Below are 16319 nucleotides of genomic sequence, written 5' to 3'. Positions count from 1 at the left end.
TTCGGTGCCCGTCTTAGCAGCAGAAGAGCTAAAATAATTACCTGCAGTCTCATTTTTCACTTTCCTACATGCAGATCCTGCGCGGTTGGGCAGCGAGAGGCCGACGGGGAGGGGCCTGCTCTGATGCAGCACAGGCATATGACAGCAGCAGCAGCAGCAGCAGGCACAGACCTTCTCCAGGCGGCTTTTGCTGCAGTACGCTGATTGCCACTTCAGAGCATCCGGCAGGAGCCCCAGCAGCAGGCGCTTGGAGGAGACTCTGCGTGGGCACTTGTTTAAGGAGTACCTGACTAAACAATTGGGTTATTCTTTAACTGCGGGAGAAGTGCCTGTATTCCCTTCACGCAAGCTCCCTACTGGCTTTCTGCATTCTTAATTCATTGGAGCCGTTTCTCCCTCCGTCTTCCTCCCGTTACTTCTTTTTTTTTATTTCTTGTTTTTTATTTATTTTTTTTGATCGTTATTCACCCCCCAAATCTGTGCTGCATCACTGGCTCTCATTATGCTGTGCTCAGTAGCCCAGTGTGTTCTCCGCCTCTGCTAGGCAGTGGCAGCATGGATGGTGCTCTTGTGACGACCTCTGCTGATGCTATCAGTCCACTGCGGATAGGCATGCTGAGTAATCCTGCTGTAAATGGGCGAGGACACGGACACACGAAAAATTAACCACAGCTTTCTTCGAGACCACAACTATGTGACTGAAGGTAACAGAAATACTGTCATTATTCTCTTCTTGCATTGCATATTCTCTGCCGGGAATGCACTGTCATGTTTGGAGATGTAGGCTGCTCCTGCTTTTTTTTTTCTTTCTTTTTTCTAAGCAGACTTTCAAGGCGTTTTTCTGTGATGTAACAACAGGATCTGTTTGAATCTGCTCAATCCCAAAGGCATTCTGTCGTGCTATGGTGATATATGAAACTATATGGGCTAAGGAAGGTCTTGCATTGTGCTGAGTTTGTGCTAGTGAGGTGTGCAGCACCTGGCATTGAATGCACAGGAGCTGCAGTGTGACAGACTGGAAGCAGCTGATTACTTGAATAAGATGAAAGATTTGAGAGCACTGCAGTAAAAGAAATAATCTGAAAAGTTAACTGTTCGTTGGTGTAATAAAGGTTATGCATCTCATTTTGGTAATTGTAGCCTGAGCATCACAGACATTGCTGAGTTGATTGTTCCCTTGAGAACTGTATAAATTTAGAAGGGATGTGTATGCATAATCTTTTGAAATGCTGCTGCCTTCTTTCCATCCTCTGTGCATGTGCAAGGGATGAGAGAAAAGAAAATGTACCCTCATTTTAAGTCGTTCAATGGCTGCTGGTTTATTACATAAAAAAAAGATTTTTCCGGCAGGTGACACACATTAAATGCTGAGAGCTTTTACCTTGAGACAAGCGAAATGGTTGGGTCGGGTACAGATCCTGTTTTCCATGCCAAAAAGTTGGTTTAAGAGCAGGCCATTTTGAGATGGATCGATTGCACAGGAGAAATGTGTTTGTAGGTGCTTGACTTGGCAAATGGATTTGCGTGTGCTGAGTTTTAACACCACTTTCCAGCAGCAGAATCAGTGCTTCAATGTAGGCTTATATAATATGAGCATACTTAACATCGGGGTCACCCAGCACTACTTGAGGCTCAGTCTCCAGATTGTGTCGTCATTTGATCAGCGCTCAGCCACTCGATACTCCCATGCTGCAGCCCAAAACGCGATCAGCTGGTGCCCTCGGTTATTGGTGATTTGCATTTTTTTAGAACGTGGAGAAGAGCAGGGTGGTTTCGCCAGAGCCGGAACACAAAGCAGATTTTTCAGAAGAAAAATAGAGAAAGCTGTGTACTGTAACTGTGTTACCCCTGTCTGGTATAATTGTTTGATAATCTTGCCTCCAGGACATCCTTTGCACTCTGGTTCTGTGCATTTTTTTTGTTTTCAGTTTTTGGTTGATGCTTTTTGTCTGAATGATGCTTTGTGTTTTGAGATGTTGTCATCTGTGAGAACATTTGAAGAAACTTTGTCTTCTATTTATTACATTTATAAATTTACACCTTTGCTTCTGCAAAATGCACTGTGTAATTACTGCAGTGTACTTGCTACATGTTGAGATTCAGATGTATATTTAATGTGCATGTGAGGCTATGTGAGAATTTGGACTTTCAAGTCTGTCAGTTTTGTAACTGAGAAAAAGAATCCCTTGTGGATTTTGCAAATCAGTCTTCTCCTTTGTATGCTTGGGGCGTTTTAAAGATTAGATGGCGATTTTCAGTATTTTTGGGCACGCTCCTGACTGAAGTGTGAGATTTTCTCACTTTCTATCCTCACTTGATGTTTGGATCAGAAGGGCTGGATGTTCTTCCATGCTTGCACGTGGAGTGGCTTGTCTGAAATGGGTCAAAATATACCTTGAATGTCAATGTCATCCTGTATTTTCTCAGGGATCAGGAGTTATTGCAAAATATGTTGATTTTGAGGTAGACGATGTGTAGGAAACTGTCAATAGCAAAGGTTATTAAAATAGTGTCAGTTCTTCAGCTCTGACTAGTGCCATGTTTCTTGGGAGTGCTCAGCTGGCCAGCTGTAATAAAATTCTTCACGTTTATTATACCTGAGATTGTCACACCTTTTAAAACAGCAGGAAAGTCATGAGGGAATGGATTTATTTCTGCAATTTTTCCAGGGATGACTTCAGGTATTCAGCTCAGAGGACTATCACAAATTTGAATTTCTCATTGATACACTTTGTTTAAAATGCTTAATGAATATGGAAGTTAAACTGGTGCTTAAAATGTGCTTTGTTCCTTTTTTTTTATATTAATTTAAAGATTTGTCTCCATGAAACAGCCATTAACACTTCTCATCTGCAAAGGCCTGAAGTCCTTTCACAGCCCTTGCATTTTTCCTATAATATGTTAGTACTTTGTGTATGACAGCAATGTACATCTAGAAACACAACAATGCCACACGGCAGGCAGTAATGCATTATTTTCTTATATCAGAAAATAATTTTATTTGGACCAAACCCAAGTCTGTCTTTTTTTTTTCTAGCTTTTGTAATCCACTGTTGAAAACAAATAAATACTTTACATTTTACCAAATGCAGTAGAAAAGTTACTGATTTCTTGCTGTCTGTGAATAATTACAATGTTCTCTTTTGCTTTCAGAGTTTAAGATCTTGGTAAGGGTTGTCTTCTATCCCTGCTGCTCCATGCAGCAGACTAAATTTACTAGCAGAAGGAGGTGTTTCTGACCTTTATATGCACTTCTTTCCTGGCTGTTCCCTGAGGAGAGTAAAGCCAACAACAATCAAGAAGATGTGGGTTAACTAGAGTATTGCTTCATTTCTTCTCTTCTTTTTACTTCATTGATCTAAAAAAAAAAAAAAAAAAAAAAAAAAAAAAAAAAACAGAAAAAGAAAAAGCCATAGGTGCAATATGAATGCACAGGGTGTAGGACAGCTGTGAGCCGAGTCTGATTTGTGATGCTCTCGCTCGTGGCCCTAGCATGTTCCTACTGGACTGCTTGCTGGAACAGAGGGGAATTTAATCTCTTTGGTATGCAAGGCATTATTTTGTAACATTGGGGTTATGTACCAAACCTGGGGTTACGTACCAACTTACCTTGACTATTGGAACTTGAATTGTTTTCTCAGTCTCAAAAGTTTCTCGATTTGATTGATGGTGTGTGACCGTTGCACTGTTTCTGGCAATAGGCATTACAGCCATTGACAGCAGTGAGTACCTGGACCTGTTTCTCCTGTTACATGTTCATAACAGCAAAAAAATTTATGGACTTTAACTAAGCAGGACCTGAATCATTTTGTCATTGTAAGTCTTAAAAGTATGCTACAGCTGCACGATGGAAAAAAGGCAGTTTGATTTCAGCAGCACTATGCAGTAGCTTTTTCAATGATCGCTCTCAAGAGTGGTTTTTGAGGGAACTGCTTTAATTGGAGTTGTTTGCGTGGTGAAAACAAGAAAAGAACTGGTGAGACATAAAGAGAGAGGGAGGACAGACCCGAGGCCTACAAAATGTGACCTGTGAGAAGAGATTGAACTTGTCGATGTAAAGATAGTGTAACACTGGGATATATCGCCTAGGGAGCTTGTGGAGTTTCTGTCACTGGCAGTCTTTGCAAGCAGGTTACGTGGGTGTGTGTAAGAAGTGACATCGAGCTAGCTGATCCTCCCGGGGGGCAAAGGATGAGCTCGATGGCCTCCGAGGTCTGTTGAGCTCGTGATTCATTGCCGAGCTCTGCTTTAGCTTTGTTGCCTCTTGCACCCCAGCTGCCCAGGAGGTGTGGCGTTAGTAAAATCCTTCCAAGCAACAGTGAAGAGCAGGGAGGTACAGTGAAACATGGCAAGGGAGATGGGCTGGATGGGAGACATGCAAGCTTTGCTTGCAGGCAGTCTGCTAGGGAAGATGGCGAGAAAATAGTGGACAGTGAGTTGGGGGCTGGTGTAAAGGAGGGAAAGTGATTGAGTGCTTTTGGGGACAGTGAGTACCCTTCAGTCTGAGGGTTGCCTTGGCATTATTACCTTCGCTTAAGATTAACAGTAAAATCGACAGGATTACTGACATACTTTGCTGGCTCGGGACCTTGGGACCAGCCACCCAGGATCTGATTCAGAACCGTGAGTTGTGTGGTACGCTCACTGTACTCCGGGCAGAGGGAGGAAGTTTGGGAAATGGCGGTGCTGCTCCCTTGAGCAATTAGTTATACTGCTGATTCAGCTACTCTGTATTTTCCAGGTATAATGATTGGCAGATAAATAAGGAACAAAATTCACCATCCTTACGAAACGGTGTTAATGAGCGTGGTTAATGTCCATGAACCCAAATTTATCTGGAGAAATGCTTCTCTGGTGGCAAAGGCACTCTGCAGGTTGTATGCAGACATGTCTAACGTACCAATTCACCCCTGCCTTTTCATGGATCGTCCCTATTTTGAGAAAAATTAAAAAGTTGCTTGTCCTCTCTGTTTCTGGAGAGAGCCAGGTTTCTGCCTTGGTCTATGCCTCCAAATTCCAGCAAAGCTGGTGAAGATGCACAGGTGCAGTGGGGCAGAAGCTGACCTTCAGTATCTAGTCATTTATGTGGTCAAATGGTGCAGATTGGTTCCATATGGCTTAACTTCTATTATAAAGTTAATCATGTTAATGGTGTATTAACCCCCCTCAAATGTGATATTTGAAAAATAATGAGAATTACTAGTGCAGTGTAAAACATATTGAAACATAACCATGTAAAACGTTTATTATAGAGAGTTTTTTGGTAATGATTTTAAAGGAAAAATCCTCTGTGGATAATGAAAACAGATTTAGGGGTCTTTTTTCCACTTAACCAGAGAAGTTAGTATCTCTGCTCTTCATTAATCAAAGTTAAGGGAAATTATCCATTCTCGTATGCTAAGAAGACATTTATTTATGAACGTGCCTTTCATAAACATCTCAAATGTAATTTGAATAAGAGCTGACTACTTGGGAATATTGAATGAATGTAGAGAACAGGTAGTGCTCTACTGGCTCAGGCTCCCATCGGTCTAGTCGGTTCACTTATTTCTGAGAATGGCTGGGAACAGGCTTATGGAGAAAACTGCAAGGGGTAACTCCTCCTGCCTTAACCTCCGGCAATTCAAGATTTATTTTGTAAATATTGATATGTTTTATAATCTTTTTATAAAACTCATTTAGAAAGTTTTACAACAGCCCTAGAAATAATCGCTCATTCTTATTCCAGTCAGTTGCATTATTTATTTTTTTCCTCAAGTCAGATACGAACTGGGGTAAACTTGTTAAAGCATAACTTTGCCCTTTGGTAAACGGAACATAATTTACGTCTTTTTGTGCAGGATTCAGTTCTTCTTTTATTTGGAACACAACTCACGTGAACATTTTGGGTAGCCTTGAAGATTTGGATTAATAAAGTTTATTCCATCCACGTGGCATGCTGACTTTGTAATCTTTATTCGTGCGGTTTACCTGGGACAAGCAAAGGAGGCAGAGCTGGTGCACCGTCCCATGCTGAAGCCTGAACCATTTGCTCACCTGCTCCAGCCTGCAGCTGGATGTGTGCCTCAGCATGTAGGAAACCCAACTCGGTGCTTTCCAAAGTCAGGGACATTAAGGCTGCATCCAGTATGAGCAAAATGGGGGTAGCAGTTTGTTCAGGCAAGCCACCCTCAACCTGCATTTAGCTGCTCAATCTGCCAGATCTGCAGGGGTAGGATTAGGATGGTTTGGACTCTAGACTGGGAGTTTGGAGTTTCTTAATCTGTTTCTGGGAGGAAGGGGGCTGCTAGAGCATCCTAGGAGAGCACTTCACGCCTCTGTGCTGCAGGACACGCTTACAAGGCATGGAGTTAATTTGCTCTGGAGCTGTGTTTAATGTCAGGCCTCCAAATGACAATTATTCACTGGTGTCGCGTGTACCTTGTAAAACGTTACCAGATGTGACTAAGGGGGGTGGCAGATCTTTCCCCTTGCAAAGCCATAAATCTCTAACGTGCTGGTTTTGGTGGGTTTCCCTCAGGGATCGATGGCCACTTTAGCTCTCTGCATGCATACATAGCCAATAGATGGTCTCCCACTCAATAAATAAATAAAAACAATATGTAATTGCTGTGTAAAGTTAGAGGTCCTGGGGAAGTGAAGGAGCTGTATTAACAAAAGAAAAGCATCTGGGCTAGTGGCGATGTGCTGAGCAAGCTAGGTGCTGAGCCGCCTCCACAGCAGTGAACAGAGAGGCGCAGAAGAGGCTGCGGGCACCAGCCAAGGGTGTTCATCAGCTGCTCAGATTCAGGTGCCAACAGGTGTCTGATGGCACAAAAGGTGGTTGTTTTCAACAATTTCGGCTACATGCAGTTTATTCATAAGCACTTATGTTATATAAAGAAATATAGATTAGAATCATATTAGAAATAGAAATGTTTATAGTATATTTAACCATATAGCTACTATATATAATATATTTAACTACACAGAAACCTTGGAAACTGAAGTTCAGGAGGTCAACAGTACTCTGTATGAAAAAGATGAAATGCAGCATTACACGTGGATTTATGCAAGACCTCTCCTCTATCTGTGCCGGATTTCTTCCTAATTGAATCTGACAATTCAAAAGCATTGAATAATGTAAAACTAAACAACACAGTGCAGGTAGAGTAAGTGTCATCATTCACTGCAGGAACAGTTTATTTAGCATATGCATCGTTACGGAAAGAAAACTACCTTGCTATATATTTTGTTTTCTACGCAGACCGCAGACATTTCAACATTGTACCATATATTTAAACAGTGAGTTTAGAGAATAATAGATGTGGTTCTTACATCAGTTTAAAATGTGAAACACGATACACTAACACTGAATATTTTATAATAGTAAAAGAACTGAGTATCTTTTATTACAGCCATAAAAAGGTAATCAATCATTACTGCTTATGTTGTGTTGATACTTGGATCTTTGAGACTTCTTTATTATTACAGTTTATTTCTCTAATATTTGCACAGTTTATAAGGTGGATACCTTACCAAGACTTTGAATAGAGGAGTATATGTTAAGAGAAGACAAGGTTGATCTTGGCTAAAAAAACTGGCTAGTGTAGTTGTTTTGACTGGGGAACGGATGGTAGAGTAGGTAATTATCTCAGAGAATTAGGGGAAGTTAGTATGGGAATTTTTGTTTTTAAACAAGAAATGATTTTAAATGTACTTCTAGCCATACTAAGGCACTTTCTTGATCAACCATTTCTGTAGTCCCCAGGCTGAACAAGCCTTTAGCAATGAATGTGGCCTGTATTATTGATTCCTGGCAAAAGTTCCTCAATTTGTTACCAATAGGAATACAAGAAACCCTCGCAAAGCAGCATTATACGTGGTAAGAGAGTTCATTTTCTCAGGATTTTTCCTGTTGATGAACTATTGGACCTCTTAATTTTGTTTCTTAAATGCAAATGAGAACAGACTGTATTTGGCTTGTGCAAATGCAGGTAATAAAAATATACATCAAGAGACTCTATTTCTAATAAATCCTTCAGCACAACATGTCACATAGTTCAGTAGCTTTTGTGAATTTTTAATATGATGGGATTTGCAATCTGTATCATTAAGTATAGCAGTGCTTTGCATTGCGTACTTATTTATTTGTAAAATAATGATGGAAACATCTATGTGTAATACAGTCGCATTTGTGTGTGTTTTAATTAAGAGCACAGTACGGAAGTAAGAAAAGGACCGAGAATTGTTTTATTATCCTGTAGTTCTAGTTCAGGTCAAGTCTGAACAGAACATAATCAATTGTCACCTTAATTCTTCCAGCATGTAGTGGTTTTGTTGTTTATGTGTCCCAGGCATTGCAAGTAGTTGATGATTGTGCAAAGTAAGACCATTTATACAAGGCTGAGGTTAATGCTGCCTGCCGTTGTATTGGTTGCAGTAAAGACAGCCATACTATCTTCTGTCTGTCGGGCCAGTTTCTAGTCAAAAATGAAGATCATCAGAGTTCAGTTTTATTTCTTTAACGAAAAAAAAGAAAAGAAATTGTTCATCTCCTATTTCTTCTTAGTAGATCCATATTCTTTATCCATAATCTAAGATGTTAAAGGTTTATTTCAAACAGAGTAAAAATAGTTCTCAAACAGTGAGCCGGTCTGCAAATTTTAATAATTTAATTCTAAACTTTTATCCAATCAGTAAAACCTCATGTTCTATTAACCTTGGAAGGTTTCCATGTATGGTAGAAGTTGGCACAAGGTCTTTAATAAAGCCTTTCCAGGGCTCTCATAGTTAGAGCTGTAAATCAGGCTACTTATGTCCTTATTTCATAAATAATTTCTGATGTAATATGTTTATTTCTCTAGTTGAATTTTTCTTTTTATTATATCGCAATAATAAAAATAATTAGGAAATAAAATTCAGCAAAGAGGCCCAGCAGAGTGACCAGTGCAGAGCATAACAGGCTGCCAAAGTAACACACAAGACTCTTGTCACGCTACATGTTAACTTTGGCACTGCTCCATTAGATATCTTCCATTTCTGCATGCAGATATAATAACCAGTACTAGAGGAAGTTAGCTGTGGATCCTGCATTCATCTTAGGAATGGAACATCTAGGTCAAGTATATCCTCTTTAATCAGCAGTGCATCTCAAAGCAGAATTCTCACGTATGTAGTGTTTTTGAAATAGGTAGCTGTGAATTATTATGGATCTTAAAGAAATTCCTGGGGCATCTGATGCTAAGAATAGAGGTAATCATTTGGATGGTGGTGCTTTCCACTGCGCAGAGGCATGTATTGCAGGCTAAAATCAGCACCCTGTCCCCAAGCACCTGACGAAATACAACTTCATTACTCTGCCAGATGGCCTTTCTTTTCAAGTAAACAAACTTGGAATTTGGCCTGTAGTTTAGCATTAGGCATTTGTAATTTCTGATAATTAACTGACAAATATGTGACTGCTAGAGATCAGGATAGTGTGTAGTGCTTGACCTTCAGATGTCGATTACACACACTTTTTTTTTTCTAGATTGTTGCATTGTTGTTTGGGAAAGACGTGGCTAAATATGATTTATTTGGTTGTTTATTTATCCTATTTAACCGGTCTTCAGGAAAGTGTGATTGTGGTAGGACCCTCATAAGGTATAAATCTGCTCCACAGTTCTGGGTAGCCAATACCCAAGAATACCCAGCATTATGAAGCATGATTTTGTACATGTGGTGTGCATTCATGTAGGTGTTATATTCAGAAGTCCTGTGGATGACTGCTAGTACATGCTGTCTGGTGTGTCTTCATTCCTGCCAGCTGCTATGCTTGACATGGGAAACCAGAAGCATTAGTATGATTGCTTACAAGATTCAGCATTGGGAGATGGGACAGTAAAAGCTTATATGTAGGGCACTGCATGTCTTTCACGTCCCTTGTGATTTACAGGCTATTTCGGTCTATGTACATCAGTGTTTGCTGAACTGGGAAGTGAGACTTGCTTTGTTTGGAACGAAGCTTTCTTTATACAGTGGGTATAAGAAGCAGTGTCCTTGCATTTCTGCTCTTCCCCTGTGGTAATGATGAGCTACAGATTTGCTGAAAAAGTGGATTACTTGAACACAGATTTTACTTTTCAGGATTAGGTATGCACTTAATTGTTGTGCATGTCTGTGCTTCCCCTTGCATTTCAGAAAATGGGTCATGTGCAGTAGAGGCATTTTGTGACATGTGAATGTTATAAAGTTGTTAGGTGAAAAATAGATAATAGTAAGTTGCACCTCTAAGCAGCAATGATATTGCAAATTGACCAATTGTATTACACTTTTTAAAATTGACTAGCTGCAAGGATTTACACTACACGCAGGTGAAGGTTTTTCTTAAATTTTGAAGTGTCTTGCAGAAATGAAAGCAGAATATGATTTATCCAGAGTATAAACAATTGGTTAGTTGTTGCATTATCTTCCCCAGATTTTTGGTTAGGTTGAAATAATGAGCATGTTTCTTTTACCTTTTCACACTTTCAGATAAATTTCAAGGTGTTTTACCTTTGTGGCTTGGTTTGAAACTGCTCGTGGATGCAGTTTTTGGAGGCAAATTTTTTGTTCTCCAGGGAAAGCTGTAGTACATGCTGCTCACCTTTCTTACTCTGCCTTGGAAACTGCTGATACAGCCTCCCCTGTGGCCGGGGGAGTGTCAGGAGACAGGAGTGAAAGAGGCATTGGTTAGCCCACCAACCTGAGTCCAGCAACTTCAGAAAACCACAGAATGGCTGAGATGATCTGGAGGTGATCCTGTCCAACTCCTGCTCAAGCAGGGCCACCTGCAGCAGGTTACCCAGGACCACATCCAGGTGGCTTTTGAAGGTGTCTAGAGAGGGAGGTTCCACAACCTCTCTGGTTGTGCCAGCAAACTTGGCCAGTTTTTAAATTTCTCCCTTGCTAGAGAGAAAGAAACACCATGCCTGCCTTCTGGGAGCAAAGGTTGCTGTGACCAGTGCTGACTTGTGCAGGGTCAAGGTTGCTGTCTGGCATCATCCTATCATTGCTCTGTGTTCACTGTTAAATGTGCATCCGAAGCATCGGTGTTTCAGACAGTGTTGTAAGGACTGAAAAGGTGTAAACTGGTGATGCTTACTGTAATAATTCATCAAAACCACCTTTTTATGAGGCTTTTGTAATATTTGTGAACAGTAGAAGGAAAGGGGGAAATATGAGCTACAAGTATATTGGAAAAATGATGGTTTTCCTGGATGTACCTGGGTAATGGTAATAGTCATGTTAAATCTGATAGTGGGAAGCTGTAATGCTTCTGCTCTATTAATAAATACTAACAAAGATGATTGCCAACATGGAGCTTGTTTGCACAGGGATTCATTTCTGATTGTTAAGTGTAAGTATATTTAGACAGAAAACGATTTTTGTTCCTGAAAGCCAAGGAGTTGGTGTAAATTGGAGGAATTAGCGATTCAGACCCCACAGAGCAAACATCAGCCTGGTTATTACAGATGGGACTTGATAGATGGAGTTATATTGAGGTTAGCACAGGAAGCTCTTCCTTTGTTTCACATTTTAATGACCAAATTCAATCTGTATGGTTGGCATATTATTGTTAACAATTGAATTTACGTAGTTTTCTTAAAAAAAAAAACAAAAAACAACAGTTTGGCCAAGATTCCTTTCCTGAAATGTTGCAAATATTTCCAAGCTCTTTGTGTTCCTCTTGCTAAGTCATCTCTGCTCCAGAAATCTCTATTCGTAAATTTGTTTGTGCATGAGTATATACATTTGTGGATCTTCATTGTTCAAGACAGTAATGCATCCAATAACTTCAAACACTTTTGAAGTATTAAGACTAAATAGAAAAAGTTAACTGAATTTTCCAAGGTTTAAAGTGTAAATTTCTGTGTTAAAAATGCTCTTAGTTTGAGAGCTAACTCTGAAAAATTTAACTGTCTTTTAAATCTGATTTTTTTCTAGAGTATTCATCTTTTGGCCATTTCTAAACTCTTTCATTCTGCAGCTTGACAGATTTAAAATAACTTAAGAGAAAATACTAATTTTGTAGTTTTACATTCTCTGAAAGATCTACATCTTATGTTAATGGGGTCAGTATTTGAATTACCAACTTGGTAGCAAAGGGTGTCTGGAACATATGCTCTACCACAATAATCACATCCAAATAACTGAATTTGAAGGATGAGTAAAGGAAGTTACTGTGGTATGTTTTCAAAACTGGGCAATGGAAGTATTCATTTTCTTTGCCTTTTGCAGTTTTGCGATGCACTCTAGAAATTGTGACTCCAAAATTGGAGTTGTTATTGTGTAAGTGAATCCCCATAGGAGCTGCAAGAGAAGATGTGCCAGATAAACACTGGTAACACGTGCATATGAAATGTATAAAAGGTAGGTAGGTAAGATTTGACTCCATGTGACAAAATGAGATCCCTAAACATTTTGGCAAGGACCTGCTGTCATGGGTGGCACTGTGGAGCACATTTCCAGCACTCCTGAGTACTGTTGTTTCCAATAAAAATAGTAGCTCCACCAGCTGCCTTGTCCTTCTTGGACCAGGCATTTGGGGAAGTCTTGTTTTTTAGCCTATAAGTGGTGGTTCTTATGAATTTGTATAGTCTTTCTTTTTTTTTTTTTTTTTCTTTGTTCTGTAGTCACTGAGAAACCTTCTGCTGGAGTACAGGAAGATTTTCTCTAAGTGTTTCCATTTTATTTTTCAAAAGCAGTTTTTACTGATGGGAGGATGCTCAGAGTTTATTGACAGTGCTATTGTAGCACATAGGGCAGAAACAGAGAGCAGGCAAAGCGCCTATTCATCCTAATAGCTTTTAAAAGCAATAATCCAACAGTTCCCTGAAGCTTTTATCCAATTCAGAATTCCCAGAGCACCTCATTTCAGCTCTGGGGCTACACAGATCATATCCACGGATGGTCCATTTCTTCTTTTGAAGCTAGCCACTTAAAAAAACTATCCGCTTTTGATGTTTTGTTTTAGTAAAATGACTGCTTGTTCAGGGCCCAGCTCTGCGGTTACGCGAGGACTCTCACTGAAGACCTGCTCTGGCCTCCCCTGCTGTCTGTGGCCTTTGTATGAAAGGTGAGGGGAAAAAAATGATTTTGAAAGTTTTATGAGCTTGGTTCAGAGAGGAGAGGCATTCTGCATCGCAGACAAACCAAATGCAGAGTAAAGACTAAAAGAGAAATGCTTTGGCCGTGCGGTGAATACCTGGACGGGCATGCAGGCCCTGGCTGGGCTCCCCTCCTGCAGCGTCACTGAGGTGCCAAATACGCCAGCCTCGGGGTGCACCCAGAGCTGCTGCTCCTGGCCCCTTGACAGCATTGGAAACATGACAATCACATTTTGTTTACCCTTAATACTTGTTCTAGGACCGAGTCTTTAATAATGTTACAAATACCCATTGATGAGCTCAGCGCTACCATGGCTGGCCTTTTAGAAGTAACCAAGCCTACCAGAGTCTTCAGCTGTTTTAAAGCTGTCCAGCTCTCTCTGTTCACCATGTCATCTTTCCAATTTTCTTTCTTCTGTCACTTGTTTCTAGTTGAGGTGAATATCTTCCTACCTCTGATTTTGGAAAGTTTCAGTTTGCCATCACAACTACTCATGCCTGTATCATATATTTACCACAATAAATGTGATGTAATAAATGAGGTCTAGTTTCTCTGTATTTAATGTTTTAACTCACAGGTAGCTGGAGTTTTCCTGAACCTCAATCTCAGCTCCAGTAACATATGACACTTGAAGAGGAGGAAGAACAGCATGCTGATCGATTCTTGGAGTTCAAAATTAGGGCAGAATCTAAAATGCGTCTCTTTGACTAGATGTCTCACATGTGGTCAAGACTGTGGAAATTACACAAGACAGTATGGACATTTTGGGACTAAATATTTCAGAAGAATAACTTAATTTTTCCCCTGGTTCGTGCAGACTTCTGCCCAAACAACAGATACTTTCTTAAACTTAATGGTCTGCCTTGAAGTAGCCTTTCATGTGTTTCTGGTATGTGTCTTCATGCTGCTAAAGTTCCTTTGATCTATTTTTGGCCAGTATCCAGACCATCTTTTAATTCCTTTTGTGAAATTTCTGTATCAGCTTTAATTCCTGCCAGAAGGTAACTGTTCCATGTCTGTTACAGCAGGGCCCCAAAGCTTTAAATTCTCAACATGTCTCTTCCTGGAAATAATACTCCCTGCTCAGACTCTAGGAGAAGTCGGGAATATGTAGATCCTGGCAATGCTGGGGAAAAAAATAAGCAGACAGAAATACAGGCATTCCTTCCTTGACTACAGTTCTCTTTCCATTTGTGACTTTTTTGATTGTAGTGATGCTTGGCTTCTATCTGCAGTACTTGCTAGGCTTCAAGCTACAGAACTCTTAATTAAAAAGAAAAAAAAAAAAGAAAATCAGAACGGTAGCTCATTTGACACTCTGTTGGCTATTCTTTCTGCTCTCTGTATTTACATCCATTGAATCATGTGAGAGCAAGACCCTGGATCGCACCCCTGTGCCATTCTTCCATTCTTTTTTGTCATTAAATGGCACAGAAATGACTCAAAGTCATCTTGGCCTTGGAGGAGTTCATTAGTTTGTACGTGAACCACAGGTGCAAGGGAGGCTCTCTGAAATTTTAAGAGCCCCTCCCCCTTCACCATTCTGCTGAAAAGATATTTTTGACTTTGGAAGGTCTGGTGGGCTCCCCGGGTGAAGTCCCAGCTAAGTAGGGTAGTTACAACATGCTTGTCTGAGTAGCGGGGTCAGGATTTTACCCTGATATCATGAGGGAAAGGCTAGTTGTGGGTCCTTTTTTAAGTTTACCACTCATTATCAAAAGAAGGCATAGAATTGGAAGTGACTGGAAGTAATGAAAATTGCTTGAAGAATTTTATTTTTAATTAAATTGTATTTTTTTCTACTCTGATAGTTTTTGTTTTTTTGTTTGTTTTTTAATGGAAACACTATATTCATTTTTGTTAGGAAACAGATCTGTGTTTCCTTCAAGCAACAACAATCCTGGCAGGTTGTTAACAGCCTTTATGTACTTGTGACTTGGTATCCAATGAGTCTATTTAGAACCTGCCGTTGGCTCTGGCGACACTAGATCACGGTGCATAGCTGTACTGTATGTACATATTGTAAGTCCATAAAAATGTCTGTATATAGAAGCACATAGTTTTGTCTTTTGAGAGTCCTTGCTTTAATCTCTACCTCTATTTTTTTTAATTACTTTGAACACTCATGTACTTTTGCTTTCAGTACTACATTTTATGTGTAGTGGATGTATAGTGTATAATACTTGATGATGCAACAGTATTTTTTTTAGAGATTTTATCTGACTCAGTGTGAGAACAGTTAAAGTAATTGCTTGTGAAAAAGCATTATATATATATTAATTTAATGTACTATTAAAATTATCCTGTTCCATACTGTGACCTTAATACTGTCTCTGCAAGTTTCTTTGGAGCTTAGTGTACACAAATTTTTAATAACCTGAACCCATTTCCTTTTCTTTGACTTTTTTTCCTCTTCCTTGTGTATGATCTATCCCTTCTGCTTATTGTTTTCAGTTATATATTCTCATAGATTTGCTTGAAGCAAAGCTACTGTCCAGATTTTCTCTTTGAGATAATGTTGCTTCAGGCTACTTTTTAATTTTCTGAAATGCAAAGTAATTGTAGTTCAGATTTTAATTGTATGTCTTTTTCTTCTTTTCAAGTATATACTGCCTGGACACATCATCAGTTTGTTATTTAAAAGGCTGATAAATGTGTCTAAGTTGTACTAATTTATGTGGCAATAAAATTCAAATTAATGCTAACCAGAAGATCTCTTAATAGGTGAGGAGCACAAAAGGTATAATTAAATCTCTGAAAAAAATTACAGGGTATTTCATGAATGTCAGTAACATAGCTTCAGCCCTTAAATAAATGTCTTCGTTACACATGTTTTTCAGGGTTATCTGTATCAGAAGTTTAAGAAACGTACATGTCTTACTAAAATAGTAGTTCTTCCCCTTGATCTGCAGCTTATTCTGGTACTTTTGGGTTTGTGCAGATTTATTAGATTCCTATTGTCCCCCTAGGTTATGCTTTTACGGTTTCCAAAAAAAACTGTTATGGTAGTAGCAAAATGACACTTTTTGTGTGTGCAGAACAAGTGGGCAAATCCTCAACCTGGAGCATCCCTGTAGGTGATGATCCCTGGTGGGAGCATTCCAGAGAGCTTTTGTTGGTTGAGGCAATAATCTCAAAAATGAACAGACTGTTAAGGAATAGGTGATGGCTGAACAATTATAACAGATGCATTGTTGGGGAAAAATAAA

The 16319-nt window shown here is 39.6% G+C and overlaps 1 protein-coding gene and 1 long non-coding RNA gene across 2 annotated transcripts in view; both read left to right on the top strand.

Moving 5' to 3' along the window:
- Positions 1–16319, top strand: part of PPP2R2C (protein phosphatase 2 regulatory subunit Bgamma) — a 190339-nt gene that overhangs the window by 53456 nt on the left and 120564 nt on the right.
- LOC310898872 lies at positions 714–14403 on the top strand. Its single transcript, XR_014583813.1, has 2 exons — positions 714–13078; positions 13688–14403. It is a non-coding gene; the product is annotated as an uncharacterized lncRNA (long non-coding RNA).

The sequence above is a fragment of the Anser anser genome (genome assembly GCF_964211835.1).
Source record: "Anser anser genome assembly, chromosome: 4".
Taxonomy (NCBI): Eukaryota; Metazoa; Chordata; class Aves; order Anseriformes; family Anatidae; genus Anser; species Anser anser.
Note: the sequence above shows the minus strand (reverse complement) of the source record. Positions and strands in the feature narration are given on the sequence as shown.